At 37.5% G+C, this 18,613-nt stretch overlaps 1 protein-coding gene across 9 annotated transcripts in view; it reads left to right on the forward strand.

Moving 5' to 3' along the window:
* SAMD8 (sterile alpha motif domain containing 8) overlaps positions 1–18,613 on the forward strand; it is a 50,632-nt gene that overhangs the window by 4,678 nt on the left and 27,341 nt on the right. For 2 of the 9 annotated variants that reach the window (XM_004769350.3, XM_045083517.1), the window contains one exon: positions 14,016–14,068. The exons of the other annotated variants lie outside the window; for them this stretch is intronic. The gene's annotated coding sequence lies outside the window, so the exon portion shown is untranslated. The remainder of the gene's footprint in view (positions 1–14,015; positions 14,069–18,613) is intronic. 9 annotated transcript variants of the gene reach the window in all.

An 18,613-nucleotide genomic window follows, 5' to 3' on the forward strand; every position in this document is an offset into this window, starting at 1 on the left:
TAAAAGATTTTATTTATTTATTTATTTTAATTTATTTATTTTACAGAGAGAGAGAGAGATATCACAAGTAGGCAGGGAGGTAGGCAGAGAAAGGGGGAAGGAGGCTACCTGGTAAGCAGAGAGCCCGATGTGGGGCTCAATCCCTGGACCCTGGGATCCTGACCTGAGCTGAAGGCGGAAGCTTAACCCATTGAGCCACCCAGGTGCCCCTCTAAGTATCATTTTAGTGATTAGAATAAGAGTTAGAATTTTATATGCTTCTTTGCTGGTGTATTTCTTTGTACTGACATGCAGCCAGATCAAGAACCCATCATCACGTTTACTACTAAATTTTCATCATTGCGTAAAAACTTTTACTGTAAGTGAGGATTTAAACTGGACAGTGTTACCTGTTAGATTCTTACTCGCTGAGCTGTGACGTTCTGGATGTGGTATAGAATTTGGTGCAACCTGCTAGTGGAAGTCTTAGTCTAAAGGCAGAAAAAGTTGTGTGTTCTTTGGTATATATGACAACTTTTTTTTTTTTTTTTTAATAGTATCTAAGAGTGCATGGCCGAGGCAGCAAAAAAATATGTGAGAACTGAAGTACAGGATTTCTTCAAATGTGCTGCCCTAAACTCTACTGCTTTACAGTGGAACATAATAAAACAGTAGAGAATCACTGCTAGAGTTTCAAAAATTGATGGTAGAAATTGGTTCTAGGTCTTTGTAATCATCTTGTAATTATAGAAGATTTCATAGATGTTTTGGAAACAATGCTCTGTGCTTATTAAGAAAAGTAAACTATTTTTTATAAATATAAAGAAAATAATAGTTTTGTGTTTAACAGAAAGATTTTAATTTAGAATTAAAAAAATAAAAATGAGATTAGAAAAAAAAAGCTGCATAGTCCTAAATACTAACAAACTGCAGAGCTTAATGCCCAAAGTAAACTTCATCCTTCTACGTTATAATTTAGGCTTTCTACTTTCATAAAAATTAATTTTATGCTCTGGTTTATGGATCTGTAGACTGGTATGATTTGTCTCTATTGTGTGCACAATAATTAAGCTTTATTAGGTAAATTTAGACTTTATTTTAGTGTAATTTGAACTATAATGTATAGTTGCCTAAAGGGGAATATATTAACATTAACTTCATATAATTTTAAAAAATTTCTTCCCCTTTTTTTTCTCTTGAGATACAGATATTATTTTTTAGGTTTTATACATCACTAAAAAATTATATTGTAGGGGTGCCTGGGTGGCTCATTCGGTTAAGCATCTGACTTCATGATCTCTGGTTCCTGGGATTGGCCCCACATTGGGCTCCACACTCAGAGTGAGGAGGCTGCTTGTCCCTCTGCCGCTCCCCAGACTTGTGCTCTCTACCCCCCAAAAAATAAAATCTTTAAAAAAAAATACATAAAAATTTTATTGTGTATGCAATCAGTAATAACTTTAAAAAACAGCACATTTGTATTTATGAATCAAGTTTCATCCATTGTTCTAAATTCCTTTAGGGGCACTTTAATGTATGATTTTTAAAGACAAGTATGGTTTTTATTTATTTATTTATTGATTTATTTTAAGATTTTATTTATTTGACAGACAGAGATCACACATAAGCAGAGAGGCAGATAGAGAGAGAGGGAAGCAGGCTCCCCCCTGAGCAGAGAGCCCGATGCAGGGCTTGATCCCAGGACCCTGGGACCATGATCTGAGCCGAAAGCAGAGGCTTTAACCCACTGAGCCACCCAGGTGCCCCCAAGTATGGTTTTTAAAGAAGACAATTGCTTCAAACTATACTCTAGTATTTTAGAATATACATGATCAAGTGAAACTGCAAGGAAAATCCAGCATATTTAAATCACTGTCAGTATATGAACCTAGACATTGGTTCTATAAGACACACAGAAAATAAAGTTTTCATTTTGCTGATATATCCTTTGTGTGTTGTTGTTTTTTTTTTTTTTTTAAGATTTATTTAATTTAGAGCAGTTGTGTGTGCACAGGGGGGCAGAGGCAAGGGGAGAGAGAAAATCTCAAGCAGACTCTTCACTGAGCACTGAGTGCAGGAGGGACTTGATCCCATGGCCCTGAGATCTGAGCTGAAATTAAGAGTTGGACACTTAACCAGCTGAGCCACCTGCGTGCCCCTGTTGATGTATGATTTGTATTGTAAAGATTGCATAATGATAAACTAGAAACCATTTTGGTCTTTTATGTGTTTGCATAATTAAAACCAGCAGGATAGTTTGTGTCTTTCCAGTTACTAGAACCTGTCACTTTAGGAGATTTTCCCAGTTTCTTCCCAGATTGTTAAAGTATAGAGTACTTTTTAAAGATTTTATTTATTTATTTTTTAAAAGATTTTATTTGTCAGAGAGCGCATAAACGGGGGAGCCGCAGTCAGAAGGAGAAGCACGCCCCCCTGCTGAGCAAGAAGCCTGATGTGGGACTTGATCCCAGGATCCCAGGATCATGACCTATGCCAAAGGCAGAGAGCCTGATGTAGTACTCGATCCCAGGACCCTAGGATCATGATGTAAGCCAAAGGCAGACGCTTAACTGACTGAGCCACCCAGGCATCCCTAAGATTTTATTTTTAAGTAATCTTTACACCCAGTCTGGGGCTCGAAGTTAAACTTGTTCTTAAATAAGTCTTTATATGAGGAACTGCTGTTGAGTTGAATTCTACTCTGATTAACTGAAATCACTATTGTTATTTTGTTTTTTGGTTTATGTTATTTAACTACACAGTTGTTTCCCTAAAAGGTAATCCACCTTGAGCAAAACTTTTATAAGACTTTACAGTTTTCAAATACTCAAAATTATTTCATATTAACCCAAAGATTTCGAGAGTTGAGTGGTTTGATTATTAATTATAGATGACTATCCTAATGATTTAATTTCAGGCCTGGGGCAATGCTAGCGGAAGGGAGTTGATGAGGATGGCAGTACCACCTTACGTTTACTGAGAAGTTTGTATTTGCTAATAAGCATTATTACAAGTGCATTACATGTATTATTCCATGTAATCTTAACAAGGCTATGGAGTAAGAACCAGTCTTCTCTTCATTTTGCAGATTAAAAATACTGAGGCCCAAGAAGATTAAGTAACTAATGCAAGGTCACATAGATGTGAGTGGTAAATCCACAATTTGAACCTAGGCGGTTTGATTCCAGAGCCAGCATTCTTAAATGCTATGCTTTCTGGGTTTTATATCAAATTCTGTTGTAGAATAGCTGTCCGAAATTAAACTTTCAAGCCTTTGTTCCTTCAGCTTAGTTGAAGAATTACACTAGATCTTTCAGATCACAGTTCCACCATTTTAATTCTGTCATCCTGATTTACAAAACATATGTTTAGTATTTCTTTTTTTTTTAAAGGTTTTATTTATTTATTTGACAGAGAGAGATCACAGTAGACAGAGAGGCAGGCAGAGAGAGAGAGAGGGAAGCAGGCTCCCTGCTGAGCAGAGAGCCCGATGCGGGACTCGATCCCAGGACCCTGAGATCATGACCTGAGCCGAAGGCAGCGGCTTAACCCGCTGAGCCACCCAGGCGCCCATGTTTAGTATTTCTAATTAGTTTCTGTTTGTAATCTCTTGGTCTCAAAGTATAAAGGTTAAGTCATTTTTTTTTTTTTAAGATTTTATTTATTTAGGGACGCCTGGGTGGCTCTTGGTGGCTCTCAAAGTCATGATCCTGGATTTTAGGATAGTCCCGGGATCGAGTCCCGCATATAAAGTCTGTTAAGTCATTTTTTTTTTTTTAAGATTTTATTTATTTATTTGACAGAGGGAGATCACAAGTAGGCAGAGAGGCAGGCAGAGAGAGAGAGGAGGAAGCAGGCTCCCCACTGAGCAGAGAGCCCGATGCGGGACTCGATCCCAGGACCCTGAGATCATGACCTGCGCTGAAGGCAGCGGCTTAACCCACTGAGCCACCCAGGCGCCCGGTTAAGTCATTTTCTAAAGTCACACTGTTAATGGGTGATCAAACTGGGTCTATAATCAGATGTTCTTTTGGACTTCTTGATCTTGTTAGTTGGCTCACTGTTTTTTTACCTTTATTTAGTGTGTGTATGCATACATGGGTTAATAGTTGAATTTAGTTGGTTTTTAAATTTTCTGTTCATATCTATTTGTGTGGTGTGCTTTAAACAATGAGAAGTAATACTGTTTTTGTGGGTTTTTTAAAAGATTTTATTTATGTATTTGAGAGAGTAAGAGAGAGAGTGTATTAGTGGGGGTTGGGGGGGAGCAGAGGGGGAGGGACAGGAAGAAGCAGACTCCTAACTGAGCAGGGAGCCCAGTGCAGGGCTCCATCCCAGGACTTCAGGATCATGACCAATGCAGAAAGCAGATGCCCAACTGACCAAGCCACCCAAGTAACCCCTTGTCATTTTCTCAAGAGTCTTTGGCATCCTTACCCCCCTCCCCCAAAAAAGAGTCTTTTCCCTTTGGTTATCAAGTATTACATGCTCATTGTATAAAATTTAGGAATTTTAGAAATACTTAAGGTAGAGAGTGAAAGAGTTCACTGGAGGAGTAACTATTAATAGTTTGACATTTTACTTATTTAAAGATATATACCTAGGCTACATGTGCTATTTTTTAAGACATTTTGCTCCTTTAGTTTTTTTTTTAAGTTTAATTTTAAAATAATTAGGTTCATAGGAAATTGTGTAGATAGTACTCAGAGATCCCACTTATCAAGTTGCCTCACTAGTTATATCTTACATAGTTATAGTATAGTATCAAGATCAGGAAATTGACATTGGTTCAGAATGTGTCCATAGTTTGTGTCATTTTATCATGAGTAGATTTGTTTAACCATTGCACCAGTCACAATATAGAAGGGTGCGTGGCTGGTTCAGTTGGAAGAGCATGTGACTCTTGATCTCCGGGTTCTGAGTTTGCGTCCCACCTCAGGTGTAGAGATTACTTAAATAAATGAATTTAAAAACTTAAAAAGCCTAAAAATTTTTTTTAAACGTGTAGAATTATTCTATCACTATAAGGATCTCCCTTGGGTTAACCTCTACACTCTAGATACATACTCTTTCTAACTTTTGGCAACCTCTAATCTGTTCTCTGCCTGTATAATTTTATCATTTGAGAATATTATAAAGGGAATCATACCTTATGTGACAATTTGAGATTGACTTTGTTCATTTAGCACAATGTCCTTGAGACCCACTGATTATGTGTATCCATAGTTTATTAATTTTTATTGCCGAGTAATATTCTATGGTGTGGATGTACCACAGTTTCACATATTGTGAGATATTTTGATTTTATACACATTTCAGTTATGACAGTAGTGAAGGTAGGGACATTTGTATACAGGTTTTTGTGTGAACCTTAGGAACCTTAGGCCCAGGAGTAGGAGTATAGTTGCTAGGCTATAAGGGAAGTCTGTGCTGGTTTTTTTTTTTTTTTTTTTTAAGATTTTATTTATTTATTTGAGAGACACACTGAGAAACAGAACACAGCAGAGGGAGAGGGAGAAGAAGATTCCAGGACCATGGGTCATGACCTGAGCCGCAGTCAGACGCTTAACGACTGAGCCACTCAAGTGCTCCCAGTCTATCCTGCTTTTAAAGAAATTGCCAAACTATCATCCAGCATGGCTGTACAATTTTGCTTTCCCCCAGCAGTATGTGAGAGGTCCAGTTTCTCTGCATCCTTGGTAGCATTCCATATTGGCACAGTTTTTTCAGCTGTTCAACAGGTATGTAGTGAAACCTCACCATGGTCTTAATTTTCATTTCCCTAGCAGCTTCTGATGCTGAACATCTTCTCAGGTACTTCCCCCTGCCATTCATATATCCTCTTTCATTTTTTAAAAATATTTTATTTATTTATTTGTCAGTTCAAGAGAGAGCATGCACATGTGAGCGCACACAAGCAAGGGAAGGCAGGGAGAGGGAGAAGTAGGCTCCGCACTGAGCAGGGAGCTTAATGGGGAACTTGATCCCAGGGATCATGACCTGAGCCAAAGGCAGACTCTTAACTAACTGAGCCTCCCAGGCGTCCCTCATGTATCCACTTTGATGACAAGCCTATTTATGTCTTTTGCCCATTTTTTTCTTTGGATTTTTGTGTTTTTTACTGTTGAATTTTGGGAGTTTTTTATATGTTCTAGATATGGGTCCCTTCTTAGGTATGTGGTTTATCCAGGGAGTAATAGGGAAAAGTATATCTACTTTGTCTTCCCACAAGCAGAAGTCCACATATGCTGCTTTTAAAAATGTATTTGTCAGGAAGAGTGCAATCACTGCCATTTTTTCATCTCCTATAATATTTCCTTCACCTCTTGCCTCTGTTTCTTAGAAGCTGTTTCCTTCAGTCAGTCTGTTAAATACTTTAAGCTAGCTGCAGTCCTCACAGTCTTACACTTTTCTGACAATTAGTCTCTTTAAAGCACACTCATTATGTCATCCTCTTGTTCAAAAATCTCTAGTGGCTCCCTGTTGTCTATAGAATATCCTGAACTTGACAGTTAAAGGTTTCCATGATCTAGCCCCAATTTATATTTTCTTTCTTTCTTTTTTTTTTTTTAAAGATTTTATTTATTTGTTTGACAGAGAGAGCATGCAAGTAGGGGCAGTGGCGGGCAGAAGGAGAAGCAGGCTTCCTCCAGGCTCCCTGCAGAGGAGGGGAAGCCTGGTATGGGACTTGATCCCAGGACTCCAGGATCATGACCTGAGCTGAAGGCAGTTGCTTAACCAGCTGAGCCACCCAAAAGCCCCCAGTTTGTATTTTAAACCTGCTATCCCAGTATTCCCTTATGTCTTGTGAACTATTAGTGGTTCTCCCTCATTTTCTATTTTCATAGCCTTGCTCATGCAGTTTACCTCAACTAGTGTACTTTTATTTCTCCATCTCTATCCACAGTTTCATGTCTCAAAGGCTCAGCTCAGATGTCACTTCCAAGAACTCTTCTGATCTCACCACTGGAAATAATTTCCCTTTCCCAACTTCCTTAATTAACTTTCCAATTTTTAAACATGTTTCATAAGTATACTGCTTTGTTAGTGTTTTATGGATTAAGTGAGCTAATGTAGATAAAGAACAACAGCTGTAATTCATTTTACCTTTTTTTAAAAAATAACTTTCTTTAATATCCCTTTCTAGATTAAAATCATTGAGGGCAGGTTCTGTTTCAGATTCATCTATGTAAGTGCCATTTACCTAGTGTAATACCCTTCAAATGGAGTGTGCACAATAAATATTTAATAGGCGAACAAACATAACATGAGGGCATTTTAATACTGTCTCTATCCCCAATGCCTTAGTACCTGCCATCTGCATATAGCAGACAGTAAATGTTTCAGACTGAACAATGCAAAATTTGTGATTCAGAAAGCTTCCATCAAAAAAAGAAAAAAAGCTTTCATCATGAGGCATCTCATTTATGTAATCTTTATGTAATGTAACTGAAAACCTTTGACAAATTCCTCTGCTGATAACTAGAAAATATTTAATATTTATGAGATTCAATCCCTACAGAAGTACAAGAGCCTTCAGCTTATGTGAGATGGTGTGGTGTAGTGAGTAAGAACATGGACTTTGAAATGAGATTGCCTGGATTGAAAACTTGCGGTAGTTGCTAGGGCACATTTATCTTGGCAAGTTATTTAATCCATTTCCTTCAGTTATGTCATCTGTAAAATGAGAAAGATAATAATACCTGCTTTATACGGTTGTGAGAATTATTTGAGCATACAAGTAAGAACACTTAGAACATTTCCTGGCACTTTGTAAATGTTTTAAGATTTTAGCTAATCTAATTATTGCCTCTTGTTTTCCCGAAAAATGCATTGAGCACAGGTCACAATTTAAAATGTGTGATTTAGGGGCGCCTAGGTGGCTCGGTGGGTTGAGCCGCTGCCTTCGGCTCAGGTCATAATCTCAGGGTCCTGGGATCGAGTCCCGCATCGGGCTCTCTGTTCGGCGGCGAGCCTGCGTCTCTCTCTCTCTCTCTCTCTGCCAGCCTCTCTACCTACCTGTGATCTTTCTCTGTCAAATAAATAAATAAAATCTTAAAAAAAAAAAATAAAATGTGTGATTTAGGATAAAGATACAGAGATTGCTTAAAAATAAAGTCTTAAAAAAAATAAATAAAAGATAAAACAGGTCCAGTCAGGCAGAGTTCCCAAAGCAACTAAGCAAAGATCAAGCAGGAATTATTATTGCTATTATTATCATTGTTGTTATTATTATTAAATGAAATCACATGTGAAATAACTCTGCAAAGTGTCTGACCTGTAATAGATGTTCATAAATGTTAGTTTCCTTCTATTAGCTTGCTCTTTCCCTCCTCATTTTTCAGATAAGATATTTAGATGCCATATAGTTTAGATTGTTTTAAGTCTCCTAAAGTGTTAATATAACTGAAATTAAGCTCCAAGAATTTTGACAGCCAATTCACTGTTCTTCACCATATCATGCTGCTTTTCCTTAAAGCTAAAGGATAGGTTGGAAATAAAGCTATTAAATCCTACTGGGGACTTAAAGATTTTAAAGTATTTATTACAGATTTTTTTTAACATTCTTACTATATTTTGAAGACTTATTTATTTCCTTATTCTTACAATTATCAGAAATATGTAAATTGGGTGCCTGAGTGGCTCAGTGGGTTAAGCCTCTGCCTTTGGCTCAGGTCATGATCTCAGGGGCCTGGGACTGAGCCCTGCATCGGGCTCTCTGCTCAATAGGGAGCCTGCTTCCCCCTTTCTCTCTGCCTGCCTCTCTGCCTGTTTGTGATCTCTGTCTTTGTCTGTCAAATAAATAAATAAAACCTTAAAAAAAAAGAAATATATAAATTGTGGATAAATTTGATCATTTATTTTAAAATATTAAAAATTTTCAGGTCATCTGGATGGCTCAGTGGTTAAGCATCTGTCTCTTGGTTTTGGCTCAGGTAATGATCTTACGGGTTATGAGATCAAGCTCTGGGAGCTCCCTGCTCAGCGAGGAGTCTGCTTAAAGATTCTTTCCCTCTGCTGCTCCTTCATTGGCTTTTTTGGGCTCTCTTCCTCAAATAAATAAATCTTTTAAAAAATAATAAAAATTATGTTTTCTTGGATATTAGATTTTGGTATTATAAACAGACTCTAAAGAATTATTTTTAATGTAAAACAAATGCAGTTTTTCTAATACATATCAGCAGTCAACCCTAGGGTATGATACTTCTTTACTGGCAGTTCTGTGTATGTGTTTAACTGTTTTATTCAGTTGTATCATGTAGATTTTAATATCAGACAGCTACTCAACACAAAATCAACATATATAATGGATGAAATAAGATGTCTCTGAAGGGACGTGGAAGATTAAATGTTAGCCAAGACAGAAATAGAAGAACAAGTAGAATTAGATTGGATGGTCCAATATAGTACTTCAGAATCACTTGGGGAATCATTGGGGAGCTTTTAAAAAATGCATATGTCAAGGATCTGTCCCCTCAGAGATTTTGATCCTGTTGTTCTAGGGTGGGACATGGGCAGTGAAACAGGCATGTTTTTAAAGTTCAGATTACTCTAATGTGTAGTCAGGTTGAAAGAACCATTGTATATAGGGTTTATCTCTTGGTAGTTAGACATTATTGTATAATTTAAAACATGCTTCAATAAAGGGAAAATGTAAAATCTATTTAAGAATATACTTTTTTTAAAGATCTTATTTTTAAGCAATGTCTACACCCAACATGGGGCTCCAACACAATTCTGAGATCAAGAGTCACGAGCTCCTGCTGACTGAGCCAGCCAGGTGCCCCAAGAGTACACGCTTAAGAATGAAATAATAGTGTAAAGGCAGGGGTTTTTGTTTTGTTTTTAATAATTCTCTTTGGAGGGGCATTAGGGCATTGAGTTATTTTGATTGCTACTTTGTTTTCTCACATTTATTTGTTATTAAAAACATTATTTTAAAAATAAATTTTATTTATTTGGGAGAGAGAGAGAGAGAGCGCGCGCGCGAGCATGAGCAGGGAGAGGGGCAGAAGGAGAGGAAGAAGCAGGCTCCCTGCTGATCCAAGGACCCCAGGATCATTACCCTAGCTGAAGGCAGATTCTTAACTGACTGAGCCACCCAAGCACCACTGTTTTTTCACATTTATTTAATAATGTTTAGGAACCTATTATGTGCTAATTATACAGGCCTTTGTAATGGTGTTAATAATCCCTACTATCTTCTCTAAAAATAAAATTAAAATAGCTTTGCAAATAAAAATGTATTATGCTGCCCTGCTGCCCTAAGTGCTAGATACTTTTTTCCTTTTTCTCCCCCTTTCTTAAGTTTGTAGTGTGCTATTTGTCTACTTTATTCCACCCCCACCCCCAATGGCAGCCTGGTACACCTGGGTCCACAGCGCCCTCATTTTCCCTGTGCTTCTGTGAGACCTACAGCTGACTGGAAGCCAAGGGGCACCTGTCTACTTTCTTATTCTTGATTGAATTGAGCCCACTTAATAGATGAAATGGCCAGATCAGGGTCTTTGCTGTATTTATATTATTAAAGGAACATTGTACTGCTTAGTCTTTTTCCACTGGCACAGTGTGCTTGTTTGAGGAAGAAAATAAGTCATACAGCTTATTGAAATAAAACATGTCATTAATTCCAAAGATAATGCAAGAGGATATGCATTTGCTGAAAAGAGCAAATGAAACCATATCCTGCTTAATTAATTTCCCAGGAAATTAAAGGAAATAGCATAAATTTATCTGCCTTACCTAGAATTGAGCAAAAATGTGGAACTTAGAAGAGAGCTTGAAGCCTTTAACCTTGGGTACTTCACTTGCTTTGAGGGATGATAACTTGGAAGACTGAAGGGCCCATAGTGGTGCATTCAGTCAGCCTTCAGTTGCAAGAGATAGAAAATACTCCAGTCTCCGGGTTAGGCTGCTAGGAATGACTTCTGTAACAAGATTTGAACTGGTGTGCCAAAAGCGCTACCTTTGTCACAGTCAACAAAGGTATTAGAATTGGGAGGCCAGAGTGGAACTGTTAGTTTTAGGAACATACCATTTCAACAACAAAAACAACTCGATTCAAAAATGGGCAAAGGGGGTGCCTGGGTGGCTCAGGGGGTTAAAGCCTCTGCCTTTGGCTCAGGTCATGATCTCAGGGTCCTGGGATGGAGCCCCGCATCCGGCTCTCTGCTCAACAGGGAGCCTGCTTCCCTTCCTCTCTCTCTCCGCCTGCTTCTCTGCCTACCTGTGATCTCTGTCTGTTAAATAAATAAATAAAATATTTAAAAAATATATGGGCAAAGGACATGTATAGACATTTCTCTAAAGAAGATATACAGATTAAGCACATAAAAAAATGCTCAACATCACCAATCATTATGGAAATCGGATGAAAAAACCACAATGAGGGATGCCTGGGTGGCTCAGTTGGTTCATCGACTGCCTTCCACTCAGGTCATAATCCCGGAGTGGTGGGATCGAGTCCCACATCAGGGGTCTTGCTTGGCAGGGAGCCTGCTTCTCTCTCTACCTGCCACTCTGCTTGTGCTCGTTCGCGCTCTCTCTCTCTCACAAATAAATAAGATCTTTCAAAGAAACAAACAAACCACAATGAGCTATCACTTTACATCCTAGGATGATTATTGTTAAAAAAGAAACAAAAGAGCAAGTGTTGGCAAGACTATAGAAGAACTGGAACACTCGTACATTGCTGGTGGAAATGTAAAATGGTACAGCTGTTTTGCAGAATGTTGTGGTGATTTCCTGAAAAAAGTAAGCAGAATTACCAAATGGCCCAGCAATTCTGCTTCTGGGTATATACCCAAAAGAAGTGAAAATAGGACTTTAACAGATATTTGTACACCCACTTTTATAGGAGCGTTATTCAGTATAGCCGAAAGTTGAAAGCAACCCATGTCTGTTGATGGATGAGTGGATCAACAAAATGTGATATATGCATAACAATGAAATACTATTCAACCTTCAAAAAGGAAGGAAATTCGGTCACGTTACAACATGGGTAAACCTCAGAGACATTATGCTAAGGAAAAGAAGCCAGATACAAAAAGACGAATGTTGTATGATTCCACTTATATGAGCTACCTAGTATAACCTAATCTGTAGAAACAGAAAGTAGACTGGTGGTTGTTGCAGGGTGAGGGAAGAGGGGATGGTGGGAGTTACTGTTTAATGAACACAAAGGTCTCTTTTAGTATGATGAAAAGTTCTGGAAGTGGATGGTGATGGTGGTTGCACTTCATGTGAATGAACTCAATACCATGAACTGTCTACTTAAAAATGGTTAAAATCATAAGTTTTATGTATAATTTAACAAACACAAACAAAACAACATACCATCATATCTGTGATCCAGGTGTTAGAAAGCCAATATTGCTGTTTCACAGCTGCAACTGCTTCCTTGCACTCAACAGTTAGTGACTAAAAGCTGGAGAATTATGTGTGTGTGTGCGCGCACGCACACACACAACACAACATTTATGTAGTCTGTCTTGTGAATAGCCAAAACTTCAGGGAAATGGCTCCCACTTCACTTTCTGTTTTCTGTATCAGAAGCACATCAGAGCTTCTACTTGGCTGAACCTAATTCACATTTAGAATCCCAGTTGCAAGAGATCCTGGGGAATAATTCTTAGCTTTTCAAACTCTGTAGTAGCAGAAAACAACTAGAGGGAGATTAGAAAAGATAGTGCCAAGTACATATTTGTCGTGGATATTGAGTCACTGGTGATTCACAGAATATAATGCTCTAAAAGGAGCGTTGGTTAAGTCGTTTTCAGTGGTGGCCAGATTGTCCTGCAGCTGCTGGTACAAAGTAGGGTGGAGCACAACAAATGGTATCAACAAGGAGGAGTAGGGAAAGAGTTTATTGATATTCATTATCTCCTTTTGCTGTTCTGGACTGGTTATACTCAGTTTGTCAGAACTAACATGCAGTATTTGCCATTTTAATATAGTAGAACACAACTGAGTTATTATTGTGGAGAGATTTGGGCCACTCTAATGGGATGCCTTAAAAGCTCATTAATTAAAGAATAGTTATGCTACTATTAAGAAATAGCAGATTTAAAGTTCTTATGATAAGCTTTTCTCATTTTCTTAAGTATGGAGATAAGGCCATCATAGGAAATGTACTGAGCTCTTTTACTCTCAGGCTGGTGAAATCTCCAGTATGAACTAAATTTGGAGAGAAAAGAAACATAAATAAACATAACATAAACATAAAATAAAGAAACATAAAAGAGGTGGGGTGCTGAAAAGTGCATTTTTTTATAGTTTTCAAAAATTTCTAACCAGAGTCCACCCATAAGATAAGATATCTTTTTTTCCACTTTATAAAGAACAATCAGCTCTTTTTGTTTATCTGTTATCTAGGACTTGAAACTGTTTGACTAATGCTTATTGATAGTGAGATTCTGCAGGAGTGGACTATTTATTCTCAGTGCCTTGATAGTAAAGTACTTCGATAATTAATTTCTTAATAGCTCATGATTTCAGAATAAACTTTAAAATTTTATCTCAAATTGGAATGTTTCCTTTATACATACTACTTAACATTTTGGATAAGTATGAGTTTTGCGTGCAGTGCTTTTTAATGTGAATCAAGCTTTAATGATATTAGTACGTAAACACCAGATTTTTTAAAGATTTTATTTATTTATTTGACAGAGAGAGTTGCAACAAGAGAGGGAACACAGGCAGGGAGAGTGGAAGAAGGGGAAGCAGGCTTCCCGCTGAGCAAGGAGCCCAATGTGGGGCTTGATCCCAGGACCCTGGGATCATGACCTGAGCCAAAGGCAGACGCTTAATGACTGAGCCACCCAGGCACCCCTGCACTGCTAGAAATCTTATGTGAGACTCTGCAGTACTATTTGTAACAGTAATAAAATTGTGAACAATCGCCAAAAATGTCTATTGTATAGCCATAGAATAGAATGTCCTTTTCAAAAGATAATTTAATAATATTAGGTCGGATTCTTGTAATAATGTTAAGTAAAATGAGACAGATTTATCTGCGGTATGATTTCTCTTTACAGAAAATTCTGTGTGAAAGAGGTATATAACAAATTACAAGCAATAGTTCTCAAAGGTAATTTTAAAATTTTATTTTAAATGTTCTTCAGTGATTATGTTGGTTTTATGTATTTTCTCTTTTTATTATAGAAATATATTGTTATAAAAGATTTAAACAGTGCAGAAATTTGCAGACTAAAAACCATAAAAGTCTTCAGTCTCCTGCCTAGACAAATAAGGTCCAATTTATCAGCTTCTTCTTTTATGGATTTTGCTTTTGGTACCATAGCTAAGAAATCTTGACCTAACCTAAGATCAGAAGGACTTTTGCATGTGTTTTCTTCTAGATGTTTTCTAGTTTTAGAGTTTATATTTGATCTGTGATCCATTTGGAGTTAATTTTTGTATGTGGTGAGAGATACGGATTTTTTTTTTTTTTTTTTTTTGCATATGGATATCCATTTTTTTCCAATACTATTTGATGAAGGCTGTTCTTCATTAAATTGCCTTTGCACATTTGTAGAAAATCAGTTATCTGTGTAAGTCTGTTTCCAGATTTCCCATTCTGTTCCTTTTGTTTATCTTTATGCCACTACCACTTTGTCTTGATTTAATGTAGTATGATAGACGGAATTCTAAAATGACCTTTAATGACTGTTGTGTAATAATGGAAGGGACCTGTAAATATGATGGGCTATCAGTGCTGTAATTAGATTATGTTATATGGTGTAGTTGACTGAGAAACAGATTATTCTTGGTGGACCCGACTTAATCAGGCAAGCCCTTAACAGAAGGAATGTGCTTTTTCTGGAGAGATTCCAGGCACAAGGGGAATTCAGTACAGGAGAAGCTGCTGGTTTTCAAAATTAGAAGAGGCCACATTGCAAGAAATGCAGGTGCCACTAAGTTTATGGTAATTTACTACATAGCAGTAGAAAATAATTATTGTATGATAATGAAATTAGCTGATTTTGGTTTTGGGGGGGGTGTTTTTTGGTTTTTTTAGATTCATTTATTTGAGAGAGACAGAGAACCTGTGCATGCATCTACTCAGGAAGAGGGGCAGAGGGAGAGGGGGAGAGAGAGAGAAAGAATCTCAAGCAGATTGCCCACTGAGCAAAGCTGACTTGGGGCTCAATCTCATGACCTTGCGATCACGACTAGAGCTGAAATCAAGAGTCAGGCACTTAATAAGACTGAGCCACCCAGATGCCCCCAATTTTTTTCTTTTTTCAAAGCTGTTTTGTGTTATTCTGGATCTTTTGCATTTCCAAATGAGCTTTTGTGAAATCAGTTTATGAGTATCTACAAAAATGCCAGGATTTTTATTGGAATTGCATTGACTCTATAGATCAAATTAAAGAAGAATTGACATCTTGTCAGGCTCTCTGCTCGGCAGGGAGCCTGCTTCCCTCTCTCTCTCTCTCTCTCTCTCACTGTTTATTTAGATCTTTAATTTCTCTTAGTAATATTTTATAGGTTTAAGTATACACATCTTTCCCATGTTTGGTCAGATTTATCCTTGAATATTTGATAGTTTTTGATGCTTTTATAAATGGTATTTTATAAATTTCAGTTTTTGATTTTTTATTACTAGTATATAGAAATACAGTTGATTTTTGTATGTTGATTTTATATGCAGCAATCTTGCTAAACTAACTTACTAGTTCGAGTCAGTTTTTTTGTGTATGTGTGAATTCCATTGAATTTCCTACATAAATAATCATATTGTTTGTAAATTCTGCAAATTGTGAATTTTATTTCTTACTTTCTAATCTGTATGGCTTTTGTTTCTTTTTCTTGCCTTGTTCTACTGAGCAGAATGTCCATTGCTTTATAGTAATAGTAAGGGTGGATAGTCTTGCCTGGTGACTGATAGTAGAGGAAAGCAGTCTTTCATCATTAAGTACAATGTTAGCTATAGGTTTTTCAAAGGTGCCCTTTATCAAGTTGATGAAGCTTCTCTCTATTTTTAGTTTGGTGAGAGGGTTTTATTTTTTTTTTTTAAGATTTTATTTATTTATTTGACACAGAGAGAGAGATCACAAGAAGGCAGAGAGACAAACAGAGAGAGAGGGGGACATAGGCTCCCTGGTGAGCAGAGAGCCCGATGTAGGGCTTGATCCCAGGACCCTGAGATCATGACCTAACTTAAGCAGAGGTTTAACCCACTGAGCCACCCAGGTGCTCCTTGATGAGTTTTTATCAGTAATGAATATTGGATTTTGTCAAATGCTTTTTTAGTGTCCCTTTTTTTTTTTAAAGACTGGATTTTTAAGTCATCTCTGCCCCCATTGTGGAGCTCTAACCCTGACCATGAGATCCAGAGTCACATGTTCTTCCAACTGAGCCAGCTGGGCACCCCAACTTTTTAAGTGTCTTTTGAGATAACCTTGTGGTTTCCCTGTTTTAGCTTACTTATATGTGAATTATTTCAATTTTCAAGTGTTAAACTAACTTTGCATTCCTGGGATAAATACCACTTGGTTATGATGTATTAGTTCTTCTTTAAATATTGTTGGATTTGATTGCAGAAGATTTGTTTTAAATTTTTACATCTGTGTTTTTAAAGAATTATCAGGCTGTAGTTTTATTTTCTTGGGCTGTTGCCTGACTTTGGTATCAAGGTGATACTGGCCTCATGGAATTAATTCAGAAATATTCTCTCCTTGGGGTACTTGAGTGACTCAGTCAGTTAAAAATCTGACTCTTGATTTTGGCTTATGTCATGATCTCAGGGTGGTAAGATCAATCCCCATGTTAGGATTCTCTTTCCCTCAACCTCTGCCCACTTCCCCTTCCTCAAAGAAAGAAAGGAAGAAAGAAAGAAAGATTGGTTCTCTTCTTTTTTGGAAGAAAGGAAAAAATGATCTTTTCTTGTGTTTCATTTTGCATAATTCCTGTTGTGTATCTTCAAGTTATTCTTCTTACAGATAAGAATCAGCTAGCTGTTAATTCCGTCCAGCATATTTTTCTTTTTTCTTTTTTAATTTTAATTTATATATTTGACAGAGAGAGAGAGAGAACACTAGCAGGGGGAGTGGGAAAGGGAGAAGCAGGCTTCCAGTGGAGCCTGACCTGGGCCTCGATCCCAGGACTCTGGCTGGGATCATGACCTGAGCTGAAGGCAGACGTTCAGTGACTGAGCCACCCATGCACCTAGCATATTTTTCATTACCTATATTTTAATTTCATTTTTAGAAGGTTGAATTGAGTGTTATTTGTGTCCATGTCTCTAACTTTTTGAACATAGGTAATAGAATTCTTATAACTTAGTTAATTTCTTTGCTAATTCTATTATCTGTATCAGTTTGGGGTCAATTTTGGCTGATTGTTGCTATTCATTGTAGGTGAATTTTCTTACTTTACATGTCTGGTAGTCTTTGATTGGATGCCAGACATTATGGATTTTATCTGTTGGGTACTGAATACTTTTGTACTCCTAATAATATTCTTGAGTTTTATTGTGGGAGATAGTTAAATTACTGGAAAACAATTTGATCCTTTTGGATCTTGCCTTTAAGATTTGTTTGGCTGGACCAGAGGCACATTCATTCTAATGCAGGGTTTCTCAATATCAACACTATAATATTTTGGATCAGTTTATTTTTTGTAGTGAAGGGCTATATTGTGCTTTGTAAAATGTTTAACATCCCTAGCCTTTACCTTTTAGGTTCCCTCCCCCACCCCCCAGTCATGACAACCAAAAATGTTTCCAGAAATTGCCAAATGTGGGGAGGAGTGGCTAATAGCTCCCAGTTGAATAACTACTACTTTAGGATTAATTTTGTCTCAATATTATGGCAAGATCTTCCTGTTTGCTTTACCCAATGCCCCATGGATTCTGAGTTTTTTTGTGTTTTGTTTTTGTTTTTGTTTTTAAAGATTTTATTTATTCATTTGACAGACAGAGATCACAAGTAGGCAGAGAGGCAGGCAGAGAGGGGTGGGGGGAGGAAAGCCAGCTCCCTGCTGAGCAAGAGAGCCTGATGTGGGGCTCGATCCCAGGACCCGAGATCATGACCTGAGCTGAAGGCAGAGGCTTAACCCACTGAGCCACCCAGGTGCCCCCTTGTTTTTGTTTTTGGTCTGGCTGTTTGGGGTAGGCACTTTTATCGGTCTTGTGTATATACTGTATGTTGTTCCTCCTAATCATTCTGGGTGGTTCTTTTTTCTGTACTGTTTTGTTTCCTCATGTATATGTGACGATCAGTATTCAACTACAAGTCTGCAGATCTCCGAGGTCTGTTTTAGTCTTTTTGGGTTACTATAACAAAATGACTGTAGACTGAGTGTCTTAAACAAAACACAGTTCTGGAGGTTGAGAAGTCCAAGATCAAAGCGTAGAAGATTTGGTGTCTGATGAGGGCCTGCCTCCTGCTTCATAATCAGTCATCTTCTACCTTTGTCTTTAAATGATGGAAGGGGTGATGAACTCTCTGAGATATCTCTTATAAGGGAACTCATCCCATTTATGGGGGTTCTGCCTCATGACCTAATCATCTCCTAATTGTGGGCTAGGATTTTAATATATGAATTTTGGGGAGACATTCAGTCCATAACAAGTTCTCTCTGTGCACCTTTCTCCTCTCCAGTATTCTGTTTCATGAACACTAGCCAC

Source organism: Mustela putorius, unplaced genomic scaffold, assembly GCF_011764305.1.
Source record: "Mustela putorius furo isolate JIRA1106 unplaced genomic scaffold, ASM1176430v1.1 tig00000698_pilon_pilon_pilon, whole genome shotgun sequence".
NCBI lineage: Eukaryota > Metazoa > Chordata > Mammalia > Carnivora > Mustelidae > Mustela > Mustela putorius.